This window comes from Haemaphysalis longicornis, unplaced genomic scaffold, assembly GCF_048455015.1.
Source record: "Haemaphysalis longicornis isolate Haplotype H1 unplaced genomic scaffold, Haemaphysalis longicornis Haplotype H1 scaffold_4, whole genome shotgun sequence".
Classification (NCBI taxonomy): domain Eukaryota; kingdom Metazoa; phylum Arthropoda; class Arachnida; order Ixodida; family Ixodidae; genus Haemaphysalis; species Haemaphysalis longicornis.
Window position 1 is genome coordinate 191,644,956 of NW_027526361.1, and position 25,529 is coordinate 191,670,484.

Here is a 25,529-nt window from a genome sequence, read left to right on the forward strand (position 1 = left end):
TTCATTGGAATGAGTATTATACCTTTCGTGGTATATTTCGTCCTCGTGCGTCTTGGAATTTATGACAAAAACAAAATAGATGCGTTTTAAACAGAAATTATATTGCTGCGAAGCTTATGCTTCCAACTTATTTTCTTTGCGATGCCATTTTACACGCTGGTGATTTTTTTGTCGTCTTTCTTTTTAGTCGTTTGTTTTATTTCCTGTCTGCGATGAGCCCACAACGTCATCTTGTAACATTTCATTTAAAAAACAAAGGAGCGTCTTTATATGTGAACAATAATTTTTGAACCAGTGGCTCGTTCCCTGTGCCTAGCGTGTGTTTTTAGATGATGTGGACTGAATAAAAATGTAGGGTATTCAAGGCGGTATTTGTAGCCTACCGGGAGTTGTTTACGTCTTCCGTTATTTGTCTCTTTGTTACTTTGGTACCCCTATTTTGCGAGCACGAAATGCAGCGTGTTGTCTATGCTCGGCATGAATCAGCTGAGTCCTTAGAGAAACCGACGAGTACTTGATTTCTTGTGAATACGTAGGCCCGTCCCAGAACTGTGGGCGGCAGTGACCACCAAACGCACCTGCGTGCAGCCGTGTTTTATGTCGTGTCACGTGGCATCAATAATAATAATGCCGGCGTTTACGTAAGTTGATGCTGGTGGAGGTGAATGCAGTGTGGATGGCGCCACTACTGGAGAATGAAACCTATGGTGATAGTGCTAGAAATTAGGGGTATAGGGTAATACATCGAAGGATAAAGAGAGGAAGCAACACGGCAGCAGCTGAAGCGGTATTGCACATGGTTCTATGAGGCCGGCGTGGAACACACTAAACTTTCTTACAGACTTTTTGGCCGAAAACGGTGTACAAAATTTGTCGTACGGCGCACACCTTTAAAACGTGTGTGGCTAAAAATATTGTAAGGATTAACAAGGGTTTAAGATGGTTTTACACCCTAAAAAAGCGTGTGGGCAGCGCAGCAATGCGTGACAATGTTCATCACCCAAGCGCGCACCATCACATACAGACACCCTCAACACGCACATGTCACACTTGAATTACAAATGAATTGAGCAAAAAAACCTACAGAGTGCATGGGAACAGCGAGCAAATATCTACTTAGAAATGCATCTTCTCTTTTTGCTTTTATACATACAAGAGGAAACTCCTCCAATAGGGTCGTTGGGCTTGTCGCAAAAATCAGATATCTTAGCGGTAATTTTAGAATAATGCATTTTAATGTGAGCATATACAACTGTCAGCATGCGGATTTCGGAAACCTTTAAAATCTTGATGTCGTTATTATATTGAATAAGTTGTAGAATTTTATTGAATACCATTTACCTATTCCACATCATTTATTATCCATCAAACAGCGTGTTCAATATTTCAGCACCCCTTTCCTGAAAAAGAAGTAAGGCTACTAATTAGGTTGTTTGAAACTAAGAAAAAGGGTGCAAAGAACCCTTTGGAGGTATTTTGTGCCGGTGTACATGGATGAGCAAAACCTTTTGTACTAGCGGGGGGAGGTTTTGTAACTCACGATGTTTAGAACACTATTAATTGGCATAATGTATTAGCAGGGAAGTTGCTTAACCTTGAGCCAGCCTTGGTGGCGTAGGATAAAAATACCAAGAAAAAGAACTGCGCTGCCCGCAAAAGGGTGCACCACCGCATATAGGCATTATCACAGTGAAGCTGGCTTTCGAGCCTACCAGAATGTGAGCATAAGAGGCCCATTTTTATGCTTTCTTTACTTATTACTGTACCATTTAAAAGGTAGTAGTCTTTTTAGGATGCCAACACGCACGAAAATTGGCGCAGCGTGCACTAGTGCTGCAGGGCTGAAGAAACAGCAGAGCTTGGGGTCGGCCCAGCTTGTTTCCTCCTTAGATCCGCTGTCAGTGTGGAGGACACACTGGAACAGCCTTGTGAAATCCGGGTAAACATAGCCTCACCCCTCAGCAGTTAGCCTATTCTAGCAAGAGCATTGCAAAACCTAAACAAACTTAGCAAAACGTAGCAAAACTTTGCAACACCGGAAGAAGCTAGGCAACTCCCAGCTCTGCTTTTTTTATGAAACTAAACACCTTTTCCACATCCTTTCACCAATCTACGAAAAACCAAGGGTTTTCAAGTTGGTCAACATAATTTTTGTTCACACAAAAAGGGTATGAAGCTACGAGAACAGTGTTGATATTCACGAACAAAAGAGTAAGCTCCTCCCACAAAAAAAATTTCATTTCTGCTGCACCCTTTTTGGCCAAAAAGGGTGTAAGAAATTTAGTGTGAACAAACGTTACCGCATTTCGACTACAGTCGATTGAAAGCAAGCTGATACAGATCTATTTCACCCGGGCGGTTGGAAGTGTTCCAAGGCCTTGTTTCAATTGACTTTATGTAGAGCGGTAGCGCCTAACTTAAAATGCGTAAAAGCTTGTGCGTAAAAGCGCAGGCTTTTACGCACAATCTTGAGTGCTTCGTCAGTGTGAGCACAAAATTTACATCAGCGTTAGGAACTCAGGAGGCCCCGCACGGGGCACCTTGAGTATTCATGGTGACGGTGTTGGCGACACCGCGGACCCCGAGCCCCCAACATAAACTGTAACCTACCGTGGTGATGTGTTTAAAGGTGAAGGGTAGAAGCCTCAAACGGTGGCCGTCGGAGCCCAGGTCAAGCTCCGGCGGATGGGCTCCCTGTCTGTTTACCAGGCAGGGAGCTCCGGGACCTCTCAGGCTATCAGGGTAAGGTTTGAGAAGAAAGTACCCCCGTCCCCTGCTTCTATACTATGATGTATGGCATTCTCTAAACCCCCCCCCCCAAACGTGATCGGTCCCTGAAAAGGGGCCGCACCGAAGTATCTTTTCCTTCATTGCCATCTTTGACATTTCCTGAACCAGATAATTATTCTCGATTTCTTGTCATGGAATCCATCAATCCAACCCACACTCTTGCATCTCAGTCAGTCTTCTTGATTGCCAAGTATCTTGAAGCCATAATAGGAAAATCATATAAGTGCAAAAAACAAAGGTCTGGTGAGCTACTAATCGAGGTAAATGACAAGCAGCAGTCCACGAAGCTTCTAGCTCAGACTAGACTGGCTAATCTCGACATCAGGGTCACACCCCATCTGAGCCTCAACAGCTCGCAAGGTGTGATATCCGAGACGGATCTCTTGAACGAAACGGATGCGGATCTCCTTTCCGGCTTGAAGGATCAGGGCGTCACTGCCGTGAGACGCATCACTATCCGCAGAGACGACAAGGAGATTCCCACCAAACAAATTATCTTGACTTTCGACCGCGCAGTTCTTCCACAATACATAAATGCAGGTTTTATCCGTTGCTCCATCCGTCCCTACATCCCGAACCCGCGGCGCTGTTTTAAGTGCCAGCGGTTCGGGCACGGGACAAACTCTTGCCGTGGCCGAACGACGTGTGCAAAATGCGCGGCGCACGATCATCCGACTGACAACTGTCCATCCGACACCCTCTGTTGTGTGAACTGCGGCGGTCCGCATGCAGCGTACTCCCGCAAGTGTGAAAAATTCCAACTCTCGAAAGTGCGAGAAGTTTAAGCAGGAGAAGGCGATCATTGCGATCGCCTTCCCAGAGGCGCGGAAGAGGTTCGCCTCTTTCCCCCTGGGGAGGTACGCCGACGCAGCTCGCCGGGGGGCGGAGCGGCGTCTTGTTTCCACAGGGACCCAGTTCAGCGAGTCTGACCTGGTCCCTCCGCCGCCCCCCCCCCCCCCCCCCTGGGTTGCCTCTGGCAGCCCAACCCGCCATCACGCCGCTTGCTGAGGCAGCAGCGGTTGTGGTGGCAACCTCTTCCGTCGGGGCCGGTGCTGCTCCCGCCTCTGTCTCCTCATCCTCCAGTGCGTTGGAGGGTACCGAGGTGATGGACACCACGGGCCCCGCACCGGTTCCCACCGCCACCGCACCGCCCGTGCCACCTCTGGCGCCCCGGACGCCCTCGGCGGTGGCGGCTCAAACGAAGGGCTCCCGAGGGGGGCCAAGTTCGGGGGGGCCCGGTCCGTCGGGCACCCCTCGGACATCCGACGACGACATGGATGTCGGGCCGTTCCTGCTTGCAACGCAGCGCAAGGAACGCGTCCCGACGCCAAAGCCTCCCGACAAGCGAAAAAAGGCGAGAGTCACAGCCCCGAAAGACGACACATAAACAAACACACACACTCCAGTAGCTCTCACACTAAATAATGGGAAGAGAAAACATAATTCAATGGAACTGTAGAGGCCTGCTTAAAAATCTTGACGATGTATACGAACTACTGCATGCTAATCAGCCAAGTGTAATGTGTCTTCAGGAAACACATTTGAATTCCAAGCACACAAATTTCTTGAATAGTTGCATGGTCTTCAGAAAGGACAGGGATGGCTGCACACACTCTTCTGGCGGTGTGGCCATAATTGCCCGGAAATCCTTAGCCTGCCACCCTGTCCCTCTGAACACTATCCTTGAGGCTGTAGCAATACGCTTGATAATATTTAATAGGTTGATAACGGTATGCTCCATATACATTCCTCCTGATGTTTCACTTTTAAGCTCTGACTTCGAGGCGCTGGTTGACCAGCTGCCCGAACCATACATCCTTACAGGCGACCTTAATGCTCACAACACTCTTTGGGGCTCTTCTCGCACGGATGCCCGAGGTCGCCTTATAGAGAAATTCCTTACATCTTCAGGAGCATGCCTTTTCAACAATAAACAGCCTACATACCATAGCATAGGACACAACACATACTCATGTCTTGACTTGGCGATTGGCTCCGCAGTTCTCTTTCCTCTCCTCGAGTGGGCTGTGGGCACTGACCTATACGGTAGTGACCACTTCCCCACCTCACTCACATACATAGGTAAAGGCCCATGCAGTCCATCTTTCCATAATAGGTTCAATGAAGCACGAGCTAACGGAATACATTTACAGAGACATCCAAACTACACCACACATCCATAGGACACCTACACGTCGAAGAAGCTACCCAACTCCTCACGGCGCACATCCTCGACGCCGCCGAAAAGTCTATTCCCCACGCCTCTGGTGCCCCGCGCAACCAGAGGAGGCCGTGGTGGAATGAGGACTGTAGGCGGGCGCGAGAGACCCAAAACAAGGCGTGGGGTGTCCTTCGCCGGTACCCCACGTCACATAACCTCATTTCTTTTAAACGGGCAAAGGCTTTTGGGAAGCGAGTGCGTCGTGAGGCGAAAAGGGAGAGTTGGCGCACCTTCCTCACTTCCATCAACTCATACACTGACACACACAAAGTCTGGACACGAATACGAAAACTAAAAGGACAACAGACACACTGCCTGCCCCTGGTTAGTACAGCAGGGGACAGACTGGAAGACCAGGCTAACACACTTGCACAACACTTCGAACACGTGTCCAGTTCAGCACACTACACCAACACTTTCATCAAACACAAAGCATCATGTGAGAAGAAGTCCTTGCGAGACACTAATAAGTCGAACTCATCCTATAACACCCCCTTTTCACTTCATGAGCTGAAGGTCGCACTCGGTACTTGTAAACCTTCAGCTCCAGGTGCAGACAGGATTTCATACACAATGATACAACACTTACATGCAGACACACTTGAAACACTTCTTCACCTCTACAATAAAATATTTCTTTCGGGGCACTTCCCACGCTCTTGGAGGGAGGCCATAGTAGTGGCTTTCCTAAAGGAAGGGAAGGACCCTTTCTCTCCCGCCAGTTATCGCCCCATTGCCCTGACAAGCTGCCTGTGTAAGCTCTTCGAGAAGATGATAAACAGGAGACTCGTGTGCTTCTTAGAGTACAACGGTCTTCTCGAGAGCTGTCAGGCAGGCTTTAGGGCGGGGCGATCTACGAACGATCAACTCGTTGCGTTAGAGTCATATATTAAAGATGCTTACCTCCATAAGCAGTACTGTATGACAGTATTCTTTGATCTTGAAAAGGCGTACGACACTGCTTGGCGGTACGGCATCCTCAGCGATTTGAAGTCCTTTGGTATGTCGGGTAACATGTGGAACACGCTTGCCAGTTACCTCTCTGAAAGAACGTTTCGCGTGCGAGTTGGAACTGCACTCTCTAGAGTTCATGTGCAGGAAAACGGTGTTCCGCAAGGTGGAGTTTTGAGTTGTACGTTGTTTATTGTAAAAATGAACTCTCTTCGGAAGGCTCTGCCACCAACCATTTCCTGCTCAATCTATGTAGACGACGTGCAATTATCCTTTAAGTCTTGTAACCTGTCTATCTGCGAGCGCCAAGTCCAGCTTGGTGTTAACAAGCTAGCTGGCTGGGCAGATAGCAACGGTTTTAAATTTAATCCAGTGAAGTGTACTTGTGTTTTGTTTTCGAAAAGGCGTGGCATTCGGCCGGATCCAGACATCAAACTTAATGGTGTCTCAATTCCAGTCAGAAATGAACACAAGTTTTTAGGTGTAGTCCTTGACGAAAAGCTCTCGTTCATTCCACATATAAAACAACTTTAACATAAATGCTTAAAGGCCATGAATATACTCAAGGTTCTCTCCCACTCTTCATATGGGGCTGACCAACAACTTCTTTTACGTGTTTTTACCAGCCTGATAGGTTCACGATTAGACTATGGAAGTGTTGTTTATGGGTCAGCAAGTAAGACATCCCTCAAAATGCTGGACCCAGTGCTTCATCTGGGGCTCCGGTTGGCATGTGGCGCCTTCCGGACTAGTCCGGTCGAAAGCCTCTATGTGGAGTGTAATAAGTGGAACCTACAACGTCAGCGAGCATACACAGATCTTCTTTTTGCTTTTAAAATTTCATCTATGCCACACGATCCTTTTAAATCGGCTTTTTATAATACGTCTCAGACTGCACTACTCCTAAACCGACCATCGTTCTCTGCGCCCTTCTCTTACAGAGTTAGAGAGGAAGCGTCAGAGCTTTCTGTCTCCTTTTTAGACACCATACAAAGTTCTCAGACAGATTTTATAGCACCATGGCATCTCCACCCTGTATCATGCGACACATCCTTCACACATGTAGATAAAAACCGAGCTCCCACATGTGCAATTCTGCAGCACTTCTTGTATTTGCAGCAGAAGTACCAATTTTCAGAATTTTATGCGGACGCCTCTAAAAATGCCACCTCTGTGTCCTGCGCGCCGCATGGGCCCGGCCTTAATGTCACTAGAACTCTTAACAGTAATACCAGTATCTTTACAGCAGAGGCTTATGGTGTACTTCTTGTTGTTAATCATATCCTTCAAAGTCACATCCCACAATCCATTATATATACAGACTCCCTCAGTGTCGTGCGGGCGTTGTCGTCAACAAAGTCTTCAAAAAATCACGTTGTAAATCTAATAGTCAAGGGTATTATGTCGGTGTATGTACGCAAATTTGAACTGGTTCTTTGCTGGGTCCCTGGCCACAGTGGTATAACCGGGAACGAAGCAGCGGACCGAATGGCTGCTGCTGCTACACTCTCGAATACAGTAGACATAACCACATTACCCTACACCGACGTGAAACCACACATCAGACAACACCTTCGCAAAACATGGCAAACACACTGGAGTGAACAAACAGACAAGTTACACGCAATAAAACCACACTTGGGACCATACACCACCGACACACGTAATAGATACACTGAAGTCGCCTTGGCTAGATTACGGATAGGGCACACTCATGCAACGCACTCGCACCTTCTCACGGGGTCTCCAAGACCTCTGTGCAGCAGGTGCGGAGAGGCCCTATCCGTGATCCACATCCTCATACAATGTAAGGCACTCGACATTACACGACGAAAACACTTCCCACAACTACACACACGACATATTCCACCACACCCGTCATATTTCTTAGGAGATGAAGCCATGTTCTCTGTTCAGCGAACGTTAAGGTTCCTATCTGAAGTTCATCTCTTACAACTCATCTCTTATCACCCATAGTTTTACCCCTGGTCCTATACACCAGCCACCGTATTTATCTTTTAACCACTCACGTTCTTCACCCTGGCCCTTTACACCAGACGTGCTCATAGTATTTCACTGACTTTATCCGATTTCCCTCCTTATCAAATAACTTTGTATTTGGCGCTCTTTGCCCATGTCGGCCTTGCGCCATTAAACTTAAACCATCATCATCATCAGGAACTCAGGAGGAAAATATGTCAATGTGCAGAATATAATGTTAAAGAAGGAAAGGATTCCGATAAGGCGAAGAAAATGAAACAGAAGGAACAGGAATACGTGACGATTGGAGACAATGATCGAGAAAATTGAGAAAACCGGACAAGGAAATGGGGCGGGACAGCGGATTGGGCAGAAAATGGTAGCTAGAATGCGGACCTCCGAAATATTTTTGGTTCTCGGCGCTGGTGTTATCGATGACAATCACAGGCTAGCCACCGGCCCACCATGTCACGTTATCAGGCACTCGATCAAGCGCCATCCAGCCCTGCAGCCTGAATAACGTTTCCTGGCAGCATGGAGGGAATACCTTGGAAGTTTACCTCACTTCCTGTAGTATCGCGTAAGAATATCATTATAGTCTTTGACAATAGAGAGTTTTAGATGACCCTTTTTGACGCTCCGCTATGCTCCCGGCGGCCCGCAAAGCACAACCCGAGCTTCAGCGGCGGAAAGGCTTTTAGCGCACTGATAACCTTATCTCCCTCGACGGGGAATGATTCGCGTCACTGGTCCTTCCCTGTGCGTGGGCACACGAAAACGATTGAGAAAGAAAGAGGGCACCGATCAAGTAACGAAAAAAAAATTTGGTCGGTGCCCTCTTCTTCTCTCAAATGTACCCTCCCCACCAGACGGTTGTCGGTCAAACCCTTGACTAAACCAAAACGTCATCGCAAAGTGAAGATACGAATTGCCATTTGGTCGCTCAAGTAATGTAAAGTACCGTTTTCAGTGCCCTATTTCCCCTTTTTAACACAATGTATTCGCTTACACGGTATAATCGTTCTAAATTACTTTAAAGTAGCCGATAAACTTTGTAATAGCCAAGGCAAGGGTGTCTTTCTCGGCGCTGCATAGAAGCCGCCCCGCACTTCGGTCGAAGTTTTTGGCTTCTGTACTAATGCTCGGTAAGAAGCAAGTTATATTTGCCTATTCGGAAGAGTTTTCGCGATTTTGTCGCTCGCGTTTCAACCAAAGAAACGGGGTTCGCAGGAGAGCGCTCGCATCGCGGGGCAGCCATGTTGATGTTCCACACGGTAACGTAAGCTATCGCGACGGTCCGCTAAGAGGCCCCGGCTTGCGGAGCGGGGCCCCGCTCCGGTATCACTCCTAGTACCTTTCTGCGCAACGCATGCGCAATGGAGGTCCCACTAGCTATCGGTGCGAAACTTGATTTTTTTGGTTTTGCTCGTCAACAGACAGAAACGTGTGCTAGTTTCTGAAAAACATTTTGGTAACAGAAACTCATGTGCGCTCAAATGTAACTGTCGCATGATGCCATATCTCGTCCCCACAGCCTATAAAAGTATTCGCCAAAAACATTTCGTTCAATAATCACAAATTTACCTACATTTAAAAAAAATAATTTTTTTTTCTTCAAAATAAATGTTGAAAATCGGTGGAATTACTGTAAGTGAAGATTTCTGTATTTCTACTCGCACTGCAAGAAAGAACCTTGTCGAGTTTGGAAAAGCTAGCACTGATCAATTTCCTGTGTGCTACAAAAAATTGAAAACCAAAAATAACGCTTTAATGAACCACCCAGCTTCTAACAGTGTCTCTGAGATGGAGTCCCAAATCGACATATATAATCAATTAAATTTCCATCCTGCGAACACTTTTAAATCTTCCACATAGGTCAGGCCGAAGAGTAGTGGCGCAGACGTCAAACTATCACTTCTATTCCGAAGCACTCGTTCTGTTTAAAAACTAGGGTATACCCAAGCGCAATAATTAAGTCGTGCTCAGCTGACCTTATCATGCTAACGAAACGTGGTTGGCTATTAAAATACGGGAGAACAAAATTTTTGAATGCAAGACGAAATATAATATTTCTCGAGCTACGAGAGAGACGTTAGATAGGAAGGTGCTGTTCTAAGCGCTGTTGACTCAAGTATAGCATAGACGTGAGTTAAGGTATCTAGCGATGTAGAAATTATATGGGTAACGTTAGCGCTCAAAGACACTAAAATCGTAATTACAGCAATGTATAGATCCTCATCCAGTGACGAATAATTTGTTAACAACCTTCAGATTATTGGAAATCTTATTTCCGCCCGCTTCCTCGAGTCGGCGATCTTCCTGTTAGGCGACTTCAACTGTCGTAGCATAACCTGGGCAGTTGTAGGCCCCGTTCGGGGTGTTTTATCTTCCGAACCAAAGTTATTTTGCGATTGTTATTCAGAGTTACACTTCACCCAAATGGTCAATCAACGTAATGGGTTTGCGGCACGTTCCGCTATAGCACCGTCAACCCGTCCTGATATCGTCACCGGACGCCGTCACTTCGATATCGGTTCTACCAGATATTAGTGACCATTCACTGCGCGAGCACGTTCTACATTTTCCAGCTCAACGTTTAAAAATCCTATGATGTACAGTCGCTAGGAAGATTTTGCGGGATGTGCAGCGCGTGGCCGAGCGGCGCAAAACTGCATTGCTGCGCCATCTGCGGCCAGCGGGCGCCGGGTCGAGGCTCAAAGAACTGGCGTGCTAGGCGCGCTTTGCGCATGCCTGTCCTTTGTTAGTTACGGGGCATCTCTGATCCCTCGCGTGCCCGGACGTGCTTTCGATATTCGCGGCAGCCGCTGTGGCGCTTTGTGGCCGTTGCCGTCGTTCCGCTATCACTAGTGCAACAAAACACTCTGCCCGCTGCTGCCGTTTGCGCGGCGCGCAACGTTGAATAAATATTTTCCAAGTGATGCATTGGTCGCCGACTAAATTTATTTTGCAGGTGTTATTTAGGCTACCTGTCCGAAACTGCGTCTGGAGACTGGGTGTGTAGAAAAACGTCGCGTCGCCAAATTTAATATTGCGGGAAAGTAAAGATTCTGGTGAATATTGTGTCAAAGAAAACTTTCTTGTCTATTGTAAGTATCATGTAAAAACATCATACTGATATTGGCCGCGGAGATGGCGTTGTGAATAAGGCGAACCACATTTACTTGCCACAGTTAGGTTATAGGGAAGCGGCAAACAATAGGGAATTCCCGTCTGCTGTCAATACGCGACATTCAAAGGAGGAGGTATTGTTAAAGAAAACGGCTGTAACCCTCGTTTTGCCGGAACCACCCCAGAACAAAGTGTATCATAATAGGCCGCGCAGACGACTACAACGTTTTGCGAGCCAATTTCCGCCCCGAGTTTGTCCTAAAGAATAAAACATTCGTCCGTACTGCTTCCATTCACCTGAATAAGTAGGAATTAAGCAGAACTCTGGCCTACAAGCTGCTTCTTTCGTGACCGTCTGGGATTACGCCCTGCTTGGCATGTCATCCTTCACCACAGGCTGGAAGGGCTTTCAATTTTTTCCCATTTCTCTTCACTTAAACTTTGTTGTGTGTTCCCCCTGTTACAACTGGTTCAACCCCTAGTCCTCATCCGAACACCTTTGCGTACAAACTGGCTCTGCACTCAACAGTTCTGAGATTGTTTTCTGTTATAGCGGAGGCCCGTAAAAGTGCTTAGCACTCATGTGAATCTGTAATTTACTGCAACTTTCTCTCACCACTTGCCATTTGCCACTTGCACTGGCCACTTGCAACTTACGTAGCTGCCTGCTTAGAGCTACACGTAAAGCGGGCGATATGCCTTCTTTGGCCTTCCTGAGTACTGGGCGGCATAATCGCATAGCACGCACCAACAACAATTTCGGTTTCTACAGGCATGAGCGGCGAATGGCAATTCTGGGTCAGCTGACAGATTATCGGTGCTTAGATTAAAAATGAGAATATAATTCCTTCTCAAACAGAAGTGCCTCGGGGAACAAAACATTCGTTCAATGTTGCGGTCCGTGCCAATGGCGGCCGCGAGCGGCGTGTTTTCTTGCACCAGTGATAGAAGAACGACGGGGAGGGCCCCTCGGCGCCACAGCTGCTGCCGCGAATATCAAAAGCATGTCGTGGGCCCACGTGGTATCAGAGATGCCCCGTAAGTAACAAAGTACAGGCATGTGCAATGCGCATCTACCACGCCAGTTCCTTAAGCCTTGATCCGGCGCCTGCTGGCTGCAGATGGCCCAGCAATGTAGTTTTGTTCCGCTCGGCTATGCGCAGCACACCACGCAAACTTTTGCTTGCGACTGTACATACCTGATTACGCGAAAGCTGACTACGTCTCGATTAACACAGAATTGTCCTTTGCTAAAGCATTCTTGAAACACTTTACGAAGCTCTCAGTGGGAAAAAATAGAATCTTTTTAAAACAAAGTTACGTGGTGAGGGTGTGCGCTTGCGCCTCATAAAAAACCGAGCCCTCCGCATCAATAGGCAATATCTGAACTCGCAAACAAGCAAAACCAATATTTTTTGCAAAAATTGGAAAGGTGATTCCTGGTCATAAATCCGGTGCTAAGTAGCAAAAATAATAACTACGGATCGATTTCCCTCACTTGCATTTCACTAACACGGGATATCATCTCAAAGCGCTCCACACTTGGTGAGGCATTCCTTTCTTCACACCTCGCCACATGGCTTCCGCAAACATTATTCATGTCACGCTCAGCAAGCATGCTTTACTGATTCCTTTGATAGAATACTTGATCATGGCGGTGCGTTAGACTATATTCTTTGATTTCAGAAAAATGTTCAACAAGGTCTTAAATAAACGTCTACTTTTGAAATAAACTATCAAAAAATGAAAGTAATGTGCACGCGCGGTTGCGTTGTTTTCTCTCTAAACGCTTTATATTCGTAGCTTGTTAATATTTTCGGCTCATATTTGCCCCCTGTTCTTTCAGGGGTTCTACAGCGGTCTGTCCTTGTCCGCTTCTTTTGCGAATTTATATTATAGGCCTCCCGTTTCCAACGCAATCTTCCATCAGCCTGTTCGCTGACGACTGTTATTTATTGTAAAAAAGCGAACGCTTCCGATTTTCTAGCACTTCAGCCAGACCTAAACGCAGCATCTTCATGGGTCAGCGAATGAGGTTTGACTTTGAATATTGAAGAATGCAAACAATTGCCTATATAGCGCAAAAAGACAGCGTATCTGTGCATTAAACTTAAGGTTTTTCTCTCCGCATATCTAGCCAGTGTATCTCATAGACTGTTGCGATTGTCTACTGACTTTTCTCCGCTGACCTTTGTCTCATTTGCTTCTTACCAACCTTTGCATTAAAGTCTCCCATCGCAATCGTCAACTGCGCTGGGGCCTTCTTTCTTGTTGATGCGACTTCCTCGTAGAGGCTGTCTATGACTTCGTCTTCATAGCTGAATGCTGGCGCATGGGCCTGTTCTATCTTTACCCTGTATCTCTTGTTTAGTCTGATCACAACAAGCACGACTCCCTCGCTAGTGCTAAGAAACTTCTCCACGCTTTCAGCTATTTTTCTGTGAAATAAATATCCAAGGCTGTGTTCTTTCTCCCCTTGGGCTCCAATGTAGCACTGAAAAAGCCCGCTAGTGAGCTCCATGAAGCGTTCTGCTGTCCTAACTTCACTTACCCTGCGATACCCCACGTAATGTACGACAGTGCCCCTAGTAATACAGCTGAGGTTCCTTCACTGGACAAGGTGCGTGCGTTGAACGTTGCAAGGGTCCACTCCTAAAGACGTTATGTCCGGACTTACACATTCTTAGCACCCTCTACTGTATCGCTGTTATGACCACCGGCGTGCACAGGTGCTCTGCAGCTGCTTGGGGCTGAGGGCCGATAGTTAGGTTGTTCAGTCATGGGAGTTGGGAGAAAACTACACCATGGTGACCAGATCCTTCTCTGGGTAAGGACTGCTGCTTGTGTCCCTGACAGCCTTTCTGGCATGCTTGAACCTTTATTGTGTACCTCCTTGGTTTTAAGGAATGATGGTTACTTCCGGATCAGGCAGCACTCCATACCAAGATGGGTTGGGCACAGCGAGCTAGACGAAAAAGAGCAAGAGAGCGAGATAAGTATCCCGTGGACGATGTTGCCTCACAAGACAGCCGTAATGTCTAGCCCGCGTTTGTCGGTTTTGCTTCTTGTACGCATGGTTCTGAAGGAATAAGGTGAGGGGATGGCTTATTGATGCGATTCACTCACGTCCCGCCGTAGGAAAGGTAAGCCACTGCCATTCTCAAGCGTGTAGCTAGAAAAAAATGGGTAGTTTCAAGCTATAGGCTGGCGAAAAAGGCCGCTGAGGTTGTATTAGATTCATTCCTCGCGTTTTCAATACTATTCTAAGGGAAACAACTGTTTATTGTGCGCTGCGCCAACAACGTGACCTTTTGTCAGGTATGCGCTAAAGTTAGGCAATCCTGCACACTCTAATGTCTCGAAGCCCTTAGACCACTACAGACGTGCAAAGAATCAATTTCCGTATTTTCTACATAAGACCCATTTACATACCCACCTATCTCTTCCTCGGGTGTGATGGCAAATAGCTGTACTTCTGGGTGCACCCAGGGGATGGCGAGGTATTGAAATTTTAGCAGTGCTCCCTGTGTCACCCTCAGACGCCGTCCTATTTTTCCCGTTATTGGGGCTGTGTTTCTGACGTAGCGTTGAATCTATTTTTTTCTCTTCGTAACTTATGGTCCGATAGTGCTAAAGCTCTTCTTTACAGCAATGTTTGACCTTTGCCTAGCGAATAATTTCTTCTTTTTTGTTTCACCCTGTTGGCTTGTCCGGGTTAAGCTTGTTGCTTCTACGGGCTGTTTATGTCGCTCTTCGATTAGCGCTATTATACGGTATTTCGTTCTTTTCAAGTGCCTGTGCGATTTAGCGTACGGATTGTTTGATCATTTTTCAGATGTTAATGTTTAGGGACACAGCCGGGTGAATACTTGCTTCTTCTGTGATTTTGCATAGCCGGGTTTGCCCAATAGAGGACTACGGTGACTATTTTGCTTACACTTGGAATTTCGGGTATAACTTCAGCAAAATGCCATTAGCAAGCTCATTTAACTTGTCAAACTATCGTAACTGTCGCATCATAACCCGAATATGGCATATAGGGGCCAACCTGTGGCGGAAGGTAGCTAGATTTGTTTTATTCACCTTGACGTCAGGTGCACCTCCACGAGGACACCTCCACGTCGAAAAAAGAAAACATTTATTTCTGTAAAATTATTTGCACTTTCAAGCACCAATAGTTTTACAGACGTCAAAGAGTGGCAAACCACAAAATTGCTCTTAAGCGGCTGGGCAGTTTCAAGAACTTTTAAATTTTCGTTTGTAGATGAAACATTCCAAGATATTGCGATAAGTTAACTTCAATGTGCTTTTCTTCTTACAGTGGTCGTCTCTGTACACACTCCGTACACCTAACCCAGTGTCCAAGACACTTTTGTTAGGGAAATATCGATTTAGACAAAGTCATTCCAGATATTCCCCGCACGGGGCACCTTCAGTAATCTTGGTGACGGTGTTGGCGCCGTGTTTGCGTACCAGGCAGGGAGCTCCGGGACCGTGTTGACCATCAGGGTAAAGTCAAAGGAGAAAGTACCCCCCTCCCCTGCTTCTACACTATGACATATGGCATTTTCTAGATCCCCCCCCCCCCCAAACGTGATCCGCCACCGAAAAGGGGCCGCACCGAAGTTTCTTTTCCTCATTTGCAATCAATCTCTATCCCAAAGCATGGTAAGTTCTCGCGGTTTTTGATCATGGAATCTCTTGACAAGACAAAGCCCATCACTTTCCAGTCTGTGTTTCTAATCTCCAAGTTTCTTGGAAGCCTTATCGGAAAGTCGTACAGGGCTAAGAAACTCACAACGGGAGAAGTTTTGATAGAAGTAGAAAACAAACAACAATCCTCTAACTTCCTCAAGCAAACGCGCATGGTAGATGTTGACATCAAGATCATGCCCCATCGCAGCCTCAGTAGCTGCCAGGGCGTAATCTCAGATCGGGATGTAAGAGACTGAAGCAGATCTGCTCGAGGGCCTCCGAGATCAGGGCGTGACAGCAGTGAGGCGAATCACCACACCCCGAAATGATGAAATAATTCCAACCAAGCACGTAATCTTGACCCTTGACCGCTCAAACCTTCCTGAGTCGGTCAACGCAGGTTTCTTGAGATGTCCAATCCGACCCTACGTGCCGAACCCACGCCGCTGTTTCAAGTGCCAGTGGTTTGGGCACGGCACAACCTCTTGTCGTGGTAAATTGACGTGCGCAAAATGTGCAGCACATGATCATCTAACTGACAATTGTAAATCTCAGAACTTCACCTGTGCGAACTGCAGGGACCACACACTGCCTATTCTAGGAGCTGTAAAAAGTTCAAACAGGAAAAACAGAGCATTGCCTTGATAGTCAACGAAAACATCACCTTCCCAGGGGCGTGGAAGAGGTTCGCCTCTTTCCCTATGGGGAGGTACGCCGACGCAGCTCGAAGGGGTTGGAGCGGCGTCTGGTTTCGGCGGGGACCTAGTACCGCGAGTCGGACTTGGTCCCGCCCATGCCCCCCACCCCCCACCCTGGGTTGCCTCTGGCAGCCCAACCAGCCTCCGCACCGCTCGCTGAGCCAGCAGCGGTTGGGGTGGCAACCACGTCTGGTGGCCGTGATGCTGCATCCCACACGTCCGATCTGGCGTCCCAAACTACAGGCGAGGGCGCACAGGAGATGGAGACCGAGGAACCAGCGGCAGCTCCTATCCCCACCACACCGCCTGTGCCATCCGAGGCATTCCTGAATAGTTTGTCGTCGCGTCCGCAAGCCGGACTCTTACAAAAGCTGAACAAAACTATTCGGTTACCGAGAAAGAATGTCTTGCCATCGTCTGGGCTATTTCCAAATGTCAACCCTATCTCTACGGCCGCCAATTTGACTTAGTTACTAGTTGTGCTGGCTGTCGTCCCTCAAAGACCCTATTGGACGTCTTTCCTGTTAGCGCTCCACATGCAGGAGTATGATATTCGAGTTGTTTATAGATCTGGCCGCAGGCACTCTGATGCGGATGCACTTTCTCGTTCTCCGCTGCCTGGTAACCCGGAACGTCTTGCGAGGACCGATACGCTCGTAGCGTCATTGACCTTCACCGACATAGCTTCCCGGCAGCGAGATGATCCATGGATTGCGAAGATCATTGCGTTTGAAATGCAGAGCATTTCTTTAACTCACGATGTCATCCGGCGTTGTCGGCGTTGGCGTGCCTCGGCGTCCGCAACAGCCGTTCCAGGTGCGCCCTCTCCCCCACTCCTCCTCGCCTTCTCTCCGCTTCTCCTCGCGTGTTTTAAATGCAGAGCATTTCTTTAACTCACATGTAGCGTCCGCCGTGCGTCCGCAACAGCTCAGCGCGCAGGCGCGCCCTCTCCCCCACTCCTCCTCTCCCGCATCACGCTACCCTCCTCGCTCTCAACAACAGGTCCGCACCCTTCCCCCTACACTATATAAAGAATAATGCTTACCGGCGCCTGGTTTCGATCCCACGACCCTGCGGGCGGAACGCAAGGTACAGGTGCCGTCAGAAGTAATTGGAGCACGGCAGCTGTGGCCCAAGCGCATAGGAGCGCCGTGTAGCTGCAGCGGCGGTAAACTAAAGGAGCAGAACACGCACGCGTGCCCGCCGACGGTGATAGCCCATCTATACTTCTCAACCCACTTCTTTTAACGCGGCTTCGAGCGTTGTTCGCAGCATACTGGTTTCGGCGATGGCGTTGATAGCAGACCCACCTCCAGCAGCTCGCGCGCGCTGAAAGTATGTGAGCGACGCTGCCATATACCGTCTCTGCTATCAGCGCCATTGCTCAGACCATTACTCTGCGAATAATGCTCGAAGCCGCGTTAAAAGACGTCGGCTGAGAAGTATAGATGGGCTATCATTGTCGACAGGGGCGCGTGCGCGTTCTGCTCCCTTTGTTTACCGCCGGTTTAGCTACACGGCGCTCCTATGCGCTTCGGCCCCAGCTCCCGTGCTCCAATTACTTCTGACGGCACCTGTACATGGTGCTCTACCCACTGCGCCACAAAGCCGACACAGAATGGAAGGCTACGAACGCGCCTTATATCCTTGACTCATTCAAACTACGTCAAGAAGCTGCTTATACAACGCATTCACTACCTGTGGGCGGAACGCGAGGTACATGGTGCTCTTCCCACTGCGCCACAAAACCGACACAGAATGAAAGGCTACGAACACGCCTTAAATCCTTGACTCATTCAAACTACGTCAACAAGCTGCTGATACAACGCATTCACTACCACCAACTCCCCAAACACTAAACGTTAACGCAATACACCCACCCCCTATGCGACGCATTTACTCGAGTCCCCCTCGCGGGGAGATGGGCCCTTTTTATCAACTATACTACACGGCCCAGGGCTCTTTGCGTTTCTATCCTACACGGCCCAAGGCTCTTAGATGCCAAGACTCCCACTTCGCCATACGGGATGACCACCTTCTTTATCGCCGCAATTATATGCCCGATGGTCGGAATTGGCTTCTAATGAATCCACGCTGTTTACATGCCGATGTATGCGCTGCTTACCACGCTGATCCCCAAACCACACACGCTGGACTTCTTAAAACGTACACTCGCCTCCACCAACGATACCATTGGCGCGGAATGTACAGCTCCCTGCGCAAACACATTGGTGCCAGAACTGATTTTCAGAGCGGCAAGACACCTGAACAGCAACCACCCGGCCTTCTGCTGCCTTGGTCATGTCCCCTTCGTCCTTACGATAGTGTCGGCGTCGGCCTGTACGGCCCCTTGCCATGCACTCCTTCCGGCAACTGATGGATTATTGTTGCTTTCGACTACCTAACACGCTAGGCCGAAACCGCAGCGCGGCCAGCTGCTACGGCGCGTGATTTTGCTGGGTTTGTCTCGCGCTCCTTCGTCTTGCGGCACGGTTCACCACGCGAATTACAAAGCGACAAAGGGCGCGTATTCCTCTTTGACGTTTTTGAATCCTTTCTCACTCAAAGCAGAATTGTTCATCGCAATACGTCCGCACACCACCCACGGACGAATGGCCTGTCCGGGAGATTCAACCGCACACTCGGAGACATGCTCACCATGTACGTCGCTTGTGATCATTCAAATTTGGATGTGGTGGTACCTTTGTAACGTTTCCATACAACACCGCCGCACAGACCACTACTAGCTTTTGGCCTTTTTTCCTCCTCTATGGACGCGAGCCGTCTTGCACAATGGACATAATACTTCCATACAATCCTGATTCTTCTGAGTGCCACCCTATTCCTGACATAATCCGACAAAACGAAGAGTGGCGGCAGCTCGCCCGCTCACTGACAACAAATGACCAGGCTCTCCAGAAGCATCTTCATGAAAATGACCACGCCTCATTTTCCTTACGTGCTGGCGATATTGTGTGGCTGTGGGTCCCTGCTACAACACCGGTTGTATCCGCCAAACTGCTTTCGAAATATAATGGCCCCTACCACGTCCTCAAGTGTACTTCTCCCGGAAACTACGCACTTGAACCACTGACGCCCTCTACAGACCTTCACTGTTGTGGCAGCGAAACCGTCCACGTCAGTCGCTCGAAGCCGTACTACGACCCCGCAGTCGTTTCATCGCCGTAAGTCGCCAGGATGGCTCCTGGTTCACCGGGAGCAATTGAAATGAAGATTGATTCAAGTGCTGTTGCCGCCGAATCCCTCTTCACCGACCGGTCAATCCCCGAATGAGCATGTAGCACGTATCGACGGCTGTCATCACCGGTGCGTGATCGCGCGGCACGAGTCGAATCCTCCGGCTGGTTCACCTTGGATGGTTTTGCCTCTTCATCACTTTCTAGCTGACTCTGTTTTCCTTCCAATACACCTCCTTGCGCCCCCATACTAAATGGTAGTAGAAAAATGCGGCAAGATAAGGGCATTGCACAACCAAAGCCTAATGCGTTCTGGAAGTGTATATCGGTTTCTATTGATTACACCACCAGTTGTGAACAATTTGTATGCACGTCAGTCATATGTTGACCCAAGGTGAACTTGTAATGAGAGTGGACTTCCAACACCTTCATAGTGGTTAGAAACTCTATATTGTTGTTATCGATCGTCGGTGTTGCTGTAGAGATATTTGTGTTTTTTCAGCCAAAAATAATGCCATTTTTGTCTATATTTGTTTGTAGACAATTTTGCCTGGTCCAGGTGGAAAGACGGAGAAGCGTATCATTACTGGCTTCCTGTACATTCTCAGTTGTCGTACCAGTTTTTGACTACGTTGTGTCATCTGCGCAGCAGGCAAGCGAAGCTTTCGGGTGACAAAAGGCGTTTGGAAGATCGTTGGCATGTATGCAGAAGAGAAGTGGTCATAGAAGGCTCCCGTGGGGAACACCGAAGCCGATGCTTTTGGGTTCCAACGAACATTCTTCCAAGCAGACATACTGCTCTCTCTATTTTAGGTAGCAGGACACAACGGTGTAAGAAACCCCACGTTCGCCATACGATTAAAGTTTAACAAGTATTTTTTCTTGATTTACGGAATCAAACGCGTGTGAGAAATCCATTTAAATACGCAATGTAAATTTACTCTGGGAAACGTTTTCGTGGATTGTTTTTTTCTGTTTCAGTAAAGCCGTTGCTTTGGAGCAGTGCTTGCGAAAGCCTTGTTGTAAAGTATGTAGCGATGTGCCAATGCTAAGAAAAGTGAATAACCTAGCGTTTATAAGGTTTAAGTACAGATCACTTTAAGGGCTCGCCTTGTCGTCTCAGCTCGCGCGCTGGGCCCAAGTATACCCACACGGCGCTCCGTCGTAGAAGCTGTCGTCGGGGCGTCCCAAAGAGGCTTCGAAAGCCACGCTGTTTATATAGTCATAAGCGTAAGAAACTCGTGCACCACTGGCACTTGTCATACATCTCCACGTAGTTTACTGCAAAGAAAACTTCAGGTACATTTCAGGCAAAATGTACGTAATTAACCGGCAGCGCTCGCATTCATTTAGTTCGGAACTCTAATTTGGTTGGTTCTTGTGAATATTAAAAAGTATCTGTAGGACCGCACTGACTAAAGCAACGGTTACATTTAATTCCGTATTAGTGTCCGCCATCAAAACATTTTTGAATGAATACCAAACACTGGAAATAAACGAATTACATATTGAATTGGTTAGGCCCGAATAGTGCCTTCATAGGGGAAAGCTAACCATCCACAGCCGAAAACGCAATCGGATCAACTAACGATATGCTGAACCCATCCCTTTGAAGAAGAAGAAGATGAAGAAGAAGAAGTTTATTAAAATGCAGTAGGCAAGTGTTACAACAGTACAAAATTTTACAGACAAGGGTCCCAAAGTCGAAGACTGTACCGGGACCCTCGATAAGTTAACAACAGGGGTAATCACTGATTAAATTTCAGGCAGCAAACAATAAACAGCGACAAGGAATTATGATCCAAAACAACAATAGTAGAAAAAATTTCAATTGGAAATGTATGGCAATTGCAACATAAAAAGAACTACAACATTTTGACGAAACCATAGAAGCAGAAAAAGCACGAGGTAGGTGTACAAGGTCGTCATATCAATTATACAATGGGAAAGACTAACAAGAAAAAGAATAAGCGATAGAAACACAATTAATAAGACAACAGATGGTTTTTCAAGGATGATTTAAATGAAGACACGCATTTAGTGGATTTAACAGCAGCTGGTAGACTATTCCAAATTGATATGGCTGTGAAAGTTCAAGTCATTTTGCCGTAATTAGTTAAAACACGTGGTAGCAGAAAATTTTTATTTGAGGCAAATCTTGTGGTGTTCTGGTTTACTAAGAATTTTGGGTCGACCAAATTGAAATGTAGTTGGGAACATAGAGACTTAAAAAATATTAAGCTTAAATTATACTGAAACAACTTGTTGATTGGTAACACATTATAATGGCGCAATAAATCCTGGGAATTGGACTGAGGATGGCTCCTGGTGATAATGCGAATTGATTGATTTTGGATATGTTGTGCTGATGATGTATGACAATGATAGGTGTTGCCCCATGCTACGATCCCGTTGTTTAAATGACTATGAATGAAAGAAAAGTAAAGTGATAAAAGCGCATCATGTGAGAAAAACGGACGAGCTTTAATTAGGGCCCTAATACCGCATGCAGTTTTTTTCTTGATATGGTTGATATGAGAATTAAATTTTAGGTTAGAGTCCAGTAAAACGCCAAGAAACGACACAGAGTTACAAGCAGCGATAAGATTGGTATCAAGCGTTAAAGCAGGAACGGAGGGTATTTGCCTTTGACTAGTTTTAGAGATCATAAACTTCGTTTTTTCAGGATTAATATATAAGCAATCATTACGGCACCAATTAACCACGTTCGCGAGATCAGTGTCTAACTTAGATGTAAGGCCATCGATGGATTTGTCAGAAGATGTTATTGTAGTATCATCCGCATATAAAACGCAATGGCATGAATTCAGGCAATTAGGAAGATCATTGATGTACAGTATGAACAGCAGTGGTCCAAGTATCGACCCCTGAGGCACGCCTTGATTAATAGTTTTTAATTCTGAAAATACACCGTTAGTGCACACAACGTATTCCCTGTTTAAAAGATAGTTTTTTAGAAGTGTTAAGGTAGGGCCAGTTACTCCAAAGCTTTCAAGCTTTGTAAATAAGATGCTATGATTTATGGTATCAAAAGCTTTGGTGAAGTCCAGAAATACTGAGCCAACTAGGTAACCAGTGTCAATTGAATGTTTAATGTGATCAGTTAACGAAAGTACGGCTAGACTAGTAGAACTTTCCGAACGAAAACCAAATTGACATTGTTTTAATAGGCTAAACTTATCTAAATAATTAGTTAAACGCTTAACAAACAACTTCTCAATAATCTTGCTGAAGGAAGAAAGAATTGAAATAGGTCGATAGTTTGAAGTTGCCGTTTTATCACCTTTTTTATACACCGGAATGACCTTTGCGCGTTTTAACAGGGGGGGAAAATGCCGGTTTTGAAAATTAGATTAATTATATGGCTCATGGGTACGCAGATCAAGTCCGCCACTATTTTTAGATGACGTGCGCAGATATTGTCTAATCCGGGTTTCGTATTTTTTAAGTTGCGGATTGTTCGATATACTTCTTCAGACGTTACTGGAAAAAGAAAAAATGAACGCGTGGGACGAGGCAAGTCTATTTGATACGTTCCTTGTTTATGTACGTGAGATAATGAAAAGTAGGCACTAAAAGCGTTGGCTATGTGGCCAGGCTGACTGTATGTTTCATTGTTAAATCGAATTTTAGGTATGGTCTTAGGAGCAAAGGACGGCTTCAAAAATTCGTTCAAGAGCTTCCATTGATATTTGGGATTATTTTTGTTATTCACGAATGCATTGCTATAGTAGCGTTGCTTGGCCACTTTCAATAGTTTGTTCAATACGTTACAGTATTTTTTATATCGTTCCGCTAGAGTTGTGTTGAAAGGTTTTTTCTTAGTTTTTTTATACAAATTTTCTTTCTTTTTTAAACTAGTTAACAGTGGACTCGTCATCCAAGGGTTACTAGGAAAGTTATGTTGTTTTTTGCACTTCACTTTCCTCGAGCTGACAAAAACTGCTTCAAGGAAAAGGCTACAGAATTCAGTTACTGCTTCGACGGGATCAGATGATGAATTAACGTTAGACCAGTCAGTGGAAATTATGGCGTCAACAAACTTATTCCTATTAAAGACCGTTGTAAATTACGAGGACTTCATTGGAGAGGCCTCTCCAAGGAAAACAACAAAAATGGGAAAATGATCGGTAATGTCAACTTCAACTACACCAGAGACTGAGGGTGGCGTAACATTTGATAGAGCATGATCTAATAAGCTGTTTGTCCCATGAATGCTGCATCTTGTGGGAGAAGTAATTAATGACTCAAGGCCATAGCCAGTGAAGCAATCGGTATAAGCTGCATACATATTGGAAGTTTCATCTAATAAATTTATGTTTATATCGCCCACAAGTAAGATATCTTTTTTTCAAAGGATAATTTGTTAAGAATTTGATCCAGAGCTAATAGAAATTCAGTGACCGAAGATGATGGTGACCGATAAATGCAGCCGAGAATGAATTTTTTGCCACTATCTGGAATGAATGAATGGTCGGTCTCTATCCAAACTGATTCGCAGTTACTGACGTCAATGGCAAGGTCATGCCTGCGACTGTACGCAATGCCAGAAGAAACAAAAATGGCAGCACCACCATGACTACCCTTTTCGCGGTCACAGTATTCAGGAACATAAGATGGGAAACCATACAAATCAGAATCATCGTCGCAGAGCCACGTTTCAGAAGTACAAATAAACGAAAAAGAGTGATTTAGTGATGAAATAAAGTTAATGATACCATCAATGTTTTTCCGGAGGCTTCTTGTGTTAAAATGAATGACTAATCGGTGATCGTCGGTGAGCAGAGTTTTGCAGACACCCGCGGACACCAAAGACATCTCGATTTGATAAGCTAATGACATTCTTCAACACTTTACCTGAAAATCCGCAGGTCAGCCTCGGACGAGATGCGGTATACTTTACTATCGCATGTTTTCATAGCTTTGATAAGGCAATTGTCAGTCCAGAGGAACTGCCAAGAGTGTTCTTTCTTCAGTTTGAGGGCCATAGCAAACAGTATCTTGTTTTCGTGCGTCAGATGGTCATTCACGTATACCGGCTCGTGTTCCTCGCCAGAAAAGCCAATCTGATTGGTCCTCAAACGGGCTTTTCGTGCTTTCCGGACGAAATCATTTTTCTTGTCCCGGCAACAAAAACGGGCAATAATGTTCAGATCGTCAGATTTCGTGGGGACCCGGTGAATGGCATCCAAGTCAGATGAAGAAATAGGACAGTCGATAGCGTCCCCAATGGCTGTCAAAATGGCTGCACAGTTTTCGCCTTTGGTGACTGGAACGCCCTTGATTTCGACATTATTGAGTCGAGAGTACTGTTCCAGGTTAGCGACACGCTTTTCCAGCGCTGCATTTTTAGCCACGAGTTCCTTGTTAGACGCCACGAGCGCCTTGTTGGACGCCACCAACTCATCCCGTTCCTTCACCATGTCGTCGTACTGTTTGCTCATGAATTTTACACTCTCCTGCAAGTCAGCGACTTCATCAACATCTACATCTTTGTCTATTGTTTTCGCCTCAAATTTTGAAGCGAGGTCTGTAACCAACGTCTCAAGCTCTTCAATTTTTTTAGCAAGTTCCGCGTTAGTGGGCATTTTGCAATTCAAGGTACACACAAAAATTCTGATGGGGCAGCAGTTGCGGCGTGGGAAAGGCCAAGAAGTAGACTATACAGTACCGAACAACTAACCTGCAAATATGCAGCACGAAGATTAGGTGATGTTCACCCGCCGCAACTGCGCTGCCAACTGTCGATCTTGGGCCTTGATGCGCCTTTATGTCTCCTTCGGTGAGGTCACGTGCCGTCCGCGCAGCCGCAAGGGATGCTGGGAAAGGGTCACGTGGCGGGCCAGG